The sequence below is a fragment of the Harpia harpyja genome, chromosome 15 (assembly GCF_026419915.1).
Source record: "Harpia harpyja isolate bHarHar1 chromosome 15, bHarHar1 primary haplotype, whole genome shotgun sequence".
NCBI lineage: Eukaryota > Metazoa > Chordata > Aves > Accipitriformes > Accipitridae > Harpia > Harpia harpyja.
This window is the reverse complement of record NC_068954.1, coordinates 29,311,848-29,317,968: the sequence shown is the minus strand read 5'-3', so window position 1 is coordinate 29,317,968 and position 6,121 is coordinate 29,311,848.

The window sequence follows — 6,121 nt, the reverse complement described above, 5'->3', positions numbered from 1 at the left end:
TGTCCCGGGGTCTGATCCACGGCCACGGCCCCACAGCCCCCATCCCCAGTGCTCCCAGTTATCCCCAGTGCCCCCAGTATCCCCAGTGCCCCCAGTATCCCCAGTGCTCCCAGTTATCCCCAGTGCCCCCAGTATCTCCAGTGCCCCCAGTATCCCCAGCGGCCCCAGTATCTCCAGTGCCCCCAGAATCCCCAGTGCCCCCAATATCCTCAGTGCTCCCAGTTATCCCCAGCGACTCCAGTATCCCCAGCGACCCCAGTATCCCCAGTGCCCCCAATATCCCAGTGCTCCCAGTATACCCAGTGCTCCCAGTGTCCCCAGTGCTCCCAGTTATCCCCAGCGACCCAGTATCCCCAGCACCCCCAGTTATCCCCAGTGCCCCCAGTTATCTGCAGTGCCCTCAATATCCCCAGTGCTCCCAGTATCCCCAGTACCCCCCAGTATCTCCAGCACCCCCAGTATCCCCAGTACCCCCCAGTATCTCCAGTATCCCCAGTGCCCCCAATATCCCCAGTGCTCCCAGTATCCCCAGTGCTTCCAGTATCCCCAGTATCCCCAGCACCCCCAGTATCCCCAGTGCCCCGTTCAGCTGCATTCAGGGACCCGCTGCGCCCCGCAGCCCTCAGCATCCCCATATCTCTGCGGATCGGACCCAAAGCAGCTCCCAAGCATCGGGCGTGGGACGAGGCCGCAGGTTCCCCCCTCGGATTTCCCGACCCCCGGGATCCACCGGGAAAGGCCGGATCATGCCGGTGCCGCGAATGGACCCGGCCCGCGAGCGGGGAACAGGAACGAGAACGAGGAGTTTTTGGCAAACACCGTGGCTTTCGGATCTGCCAGGGCTGAGGGGGCTTTGCTGAAATTTCAGCCTCTTTTGTGCTTCAAAACTGTTGAATTATTATTTTTGGTGAATAAGCAGGAAACTGACCCGATTTCCCCATTTATTTATGAGAGGGAAGCCCGATGCTGGGAGTTTTGGTTGGGGCAGGGCACCGCCACACTGCAGCGTCGCCGAAAAGGCCAAATTGAAACAAATTCCTCCTCTTTCACCCCAGATTCCTCCTCTTCCCCCCCAATTCCTCCTTTTACCCCAAATTCCTCCTCTTTCACCCCAAATTCCTCTTTTTTGCCCCAATGTCCTCCTCTTTCACCGCAATTTCCTCCTCTTCCCCACAAATTCCTCCACTTTAACCCAAATTTCTTCCTTTCACCCCAATTTTCTCCTTTTACCCAAATTTCTTCCACTTTTACCCCAAATTCCTCCTCTTTTACCCCAATTCCTTCCTCTTTCTCCCCAATTTCTTCCACTTTTACCCCAATTTCCTCCTCTTCCACCCCAAATTCCTCCTCTTCCCCCCAGATTCCTCCTCTTTTACCCCAATTTTCTCCTCTTTCACCCCAAATTCCTCCTCTTCCCCCCAAACTCCTCCTCTTTTACCCCAATTTATTCCTCTTTCACCCCAATTTCCTCCTCTTTCATCCCAATATCTTCCTCTTTTACCCCCAATTCCTCTACTTTCACCCCAAATTCCTACTTTACCCCAAATTCTCCCCTTTCACCCCAAATTCCTCCTCTTTTACCCCAATTCCTTCCTCTTTCTCCCAATTTCTTCCACTTTTACCCCAATTTCCTCCTCTTCCACCCCAAATTCCTCCTCTTCCCCCCAGATTCCTCCTCTTTTACCCCAATTTTCTCCTCTTTCACCCCAAATTCCTCCTCTTCCCCCCAAACTCCTCCTCTTTTACCCCAATTTATTCCTCTTTCACCCCAATTTCCTCCTCTTTCATCCCAATATCTTCCTCTTTTACCCCCAATTCCTCTACTTTCACCCCAAATTCCTACTTTACCCCAAATTCTCCCCTTTCACCCTAAATTCCTCCTCTCTTACCCCAATTTCTTCCTCTTTCCCCCAATTTCTTCCACTTTTACTGCATTTTCTTCCTCTTTCACCCCAAATTCCTACTCTTCCCCCAAATTCCTCCTCTTTTATCCCAATTTCTTCCTCTTCCCCCCCAATTTCCTCCTCTTTCACCCCAAATTCCTCCTCTTCCCCCAATTTCCTCCTCTTTTACCCCAATTTCCTCTTCTTTTGACCCAATTTCCTCCTTTTTCACCCCAATTTCCTCCTCTTTTACCCCCAATTCCTCTTCTTTCACCCCAAATTCCTCCTCTTCCCCCAAATTCCTCCACTTTCCCCCCACAATATCCCCCCCGCAGAGGAACTCCTCCAGGAAGACGACGGACGAGCAGCCCCTGGCAGCACTGAGGGGTCAGGCGGGATGTTTGGGGACACCCCCACCCCAAATTCAGCCCCCTAAAATAAGGATAGACCCCCCAAAATTAGGGATAGCCCCCCCAAATAAGGATAGATGCCCCAAAATAGGGATAGAACCCCCAAAATGAGGAAAGCTCACCCCAAATGAAGATAGCCCCCCCCCAATTAGGATAGCCCCCCCAAATTAGGATAGCTCCCCCCCAATAAGTATCCTCCCCCCCCCCCCAAATAAAGCCCAAACCCCGGGGAAACCATCTCCAAGTCACCCCACCCCCCCACCCCCCCTGGGTGTTCACAGCCTGGTTTGGGGGGGTCCCTCAGCTCCCCCCCCCCCAAATCTCAGGTGGAAGCGGGTGTGGGGAGCGGTGAGCAACCCCCCCTCTGTCATGGCCCCCCCCATGACAACCCCTCCCTCCTTGGGCCCGGGGGGGCCGAAAGCAGGAGGGGTGTCCCCCCCCCCCCAAAATCCCCCCCACCCCCATTTTTGCTCCAACCACCGCCCCCGGCCTGATCCCCACCTCCCTGGGGTGATGACCCCAGAATTGGGGGTCATGACCCCTAAATTAGGGGTTTAATGACCCCAGAATTTGGGGCTAATTACCTCAGAATTGGGGGTTTAATGACTCCAGAAGTGGGGGTTTATCGACCCAAGAATTTCAGACTAATTACCCCAGAATTAGGGATTTAATTATTCCAAAAATGGGGGTTTAATTACCCCAGAATTGGGGGATCGTGGCCCCAGAATTTGGGGCTAATTACTGCAGAATTGGGGGATCCTGACCCCCAAATTAGAGAATTAACAACCCCAGAATTAGGGATTTAATTACTCCAGAAATGGGGGATCCTGACCCCAGAATTTGGGGCTAATTACCCCCAGAATTGGGAGTTTAATTACTCCAGAAATGGGGAATCCTGACCCCAGAATTTGGGGACTAATTACCCCAGAATTAGGGATTTAATTACTCCAGAAAAGGGGAATCCTGACCCCAGAATTTGGGGCTAATTACTCCTGAATTAAGGATTTAATGACTCTAGAATGGGGGTCATGACCCCAAAATTAGGGATTTAATGACCCCAGAATTGGGGGACAGCCCTAGAATTTGGGGCTAATTACCCCAGAATTAGGGATATAATGACCCCCAAATTGGGGGTTTATCCCCTACCCCCTCCTGCTCCCACCTGGGGTTTGGGAATTGGGAATTGGCTCCCTGCGGCAGCGGGATGAGCAATCTCGCCGGCGGGTTAATAATAATTTGGGGGGATTTTTTTGCTTTTTTGGTTTTGTTTTTTTTTTTTACAGAAAAGCATCGGCCGCATCGCTCCGCTGGGCTGGGAACGTCGCGGAGTGAAAAGCTGCCTCCATCCTCGCTTGTAATTCCTGGGAAAAAGGTAAAAAAAATCATCACTAATGGCTTTAAATAGATTTTTTTTTCTAGAATTTTTAAATAGATTTCAGATAGTGCAGAAAGGGGGAAAAATTGGGGATGCTGGGCAGTGGTCCAGGCTGGAAACCCCCCAAATCCTGTGGGAAACTGTCAAATCTCCACTAAAGATGAGATTTCCCCATTTTGGGGGGAGTTGGTTGAGTTATAACAGAGAAAACCCCGCACCGCTTCCACCTGGGAAAATCTGGAGAGAAAAAAGGGTAAATTGGGTTGGTTTTTTTTTAAGTTTTCGTTGAAATTAAGGAGGGAAAGTCGGGGGAAGGGGGGTCCTGTAACAGGTCCCTGGGGGTGCTGGGGGGGCGTCAGAGCCCCCCCTGGTCTGGCCAGGAGCCAGGATCCCCCTCTGAGCCCCCCCAAAATGCCATGTGCAGCGGGATCGCCCCCAAAATCCCATGGAGAACCCCAAAAGTAGCAGGATGGGGGGTCGCTGCTGGCAGGGAGACGCTGCCGGGGACCAGGATGCTCGCGGGATGCTCAGGGGATCCTCGCAGGATCCTTGCAGGATGCTTAGGGGATGCTTAGGGAATGCTCGCGGAATGCTCAGGGGATGCTTGCGGAATGCTCGCAGCATGCTCCGGGGATGCTCACAGGATTCTTGCGGGATGCTCGCAGCATGCTCAGGGGATCCTCGCAGGATCCTTGCAGGATGCTTAGGGGATGCTCGCGGAATGCTCGCGGGATGCTTGTGGGATGCTCAGGGGATGCTTGCGGAATGCTCGCAGCATGCTCAGGGGATGCTCATGGGATGCTTGCGGGATGCTCAGGGGATCCTCACAGGATGCTCGTGGGATGCTCCGGGGATGCTCACAGGATGCTTGTGGGATGCTCAGGGGATCCTCGCAGGATCCTTGCAGGATGCTCGTGGGATGCTTAGGGGATGCTTGCGGGATGCCTCTGGGAATTGCTCACATGATGCTCGCAGGATGCTCGCGGGATGCTCAGGGGATGCTCACGGGATGCTTGCTGGATCCTTAGGGGATGCTCACTTGATGCTCCTGGGATGCTCGCAAGATGCTCGGAGGATGCTCGCGGGATGCTCTGTGGAGGGACAGATCCGTGCAGATGCTCCCCCCCATCCCCACCCCAGCCTGGAGCCTCTTTCCCGCCATCGGAGCCGCCGGGACTGGCGTTCCCCAAAAACCCGCCCGGCTCCGCCGACACAGACCCCGTCCGGCCTGCCCCGCCTGCGGGAACGGCAGAGCCGGGGGGAGTTTTCCGGCTCTTTCCGGAGCTGACATCCCCCCGGCGGTTCCCGCCGCATCCCGGCACGACCACGCGACGGTTTCCCGGGCACCTGGACGTCCGGATGCCGACGGCGTCGGCGTGACGTGCCAGATCCTCCGCCGGGATCTGCGGCGATGTCCGAGGGGAAAATTGAATTCCTCCCCCAGGAGACACCAACCGACCTGGGGTTTTTGGGAATAAATCAGCCAAAGTGGGATTTATCCGCCCCGAAGCGAGGAGCCGGGATTGCCGGCGGTTTTTGGCCGTTTCCGTGTTCCTGCCGGGGATTGGGGTGGGGGGAGGTTTTTAGAGGAAATGCTGGAAAAGGGAGCCGCTAAAAAAAATTAATAGTTTGGGGAAAGGTGAGGCTGAGCCGGGCCCGTGCAAGGGCCTGGCCGGGATTAACGAACCTGGGACTAATTAACAAACCCGGGGATTAATAACGAAGCTGGGATTAATGAACCTGTGATTAATGAACCTGGATTGATTAATGAAGCTGCTGCGGGGGGTAACGGGGTTTTGGTCCCCAACAGGGATGGGGCGATGGGCTTGGGAGGGGGAAACACCCGTGTGGGGCTCCTCACCGGACTGGGATTGGACTGGGATCACCCCACGGCAAACTGGGAGCTGACTGGGATTACCCCACGGCAAACTGGGAGCTGACTGGGATCACCCCATGGCAAACTGAGAGCGGACTGGGAGCACCCCACGGCAGACTGGGAGCAGACTGGGAGCAACGCACAGCAAACTGGGAGCTGACTGGGATCACTCCCGGCAGACTGGGATCTGACTGGGATCCCCCACAGCGGCCCCGCCCCTTCGCCAACATCCGGCTGGCTGTAGCCATCGCCCCGCCCATCGCGTTCTCCACTCCCATTGGCTACTCGCCGCGTGACGCCACCGGACGCGAGTGGCGGGGTGAGGGCGGGGCCTGAGGGGCGGGAGAAGCTGAGTGGGCGGGGACAGGGGCGGGAGTGGGGCGGGGACAGGGGCGGGAGTGGGCGGGGACAGGAATGGGGCGGGAGTGGGCGAACCGTGCTGGGGGGGGCAGCGATGTGGGGCAGGACGAGGTGTGGGGCAGGAGGGGGCTGCGGGCCTCTCCCCAAGGGGCTTCCACACCAAAATCCCCCCCCCAGCCCCACTCCGTGCCCCAGACGCCCCCTCGCCCCCCACTCT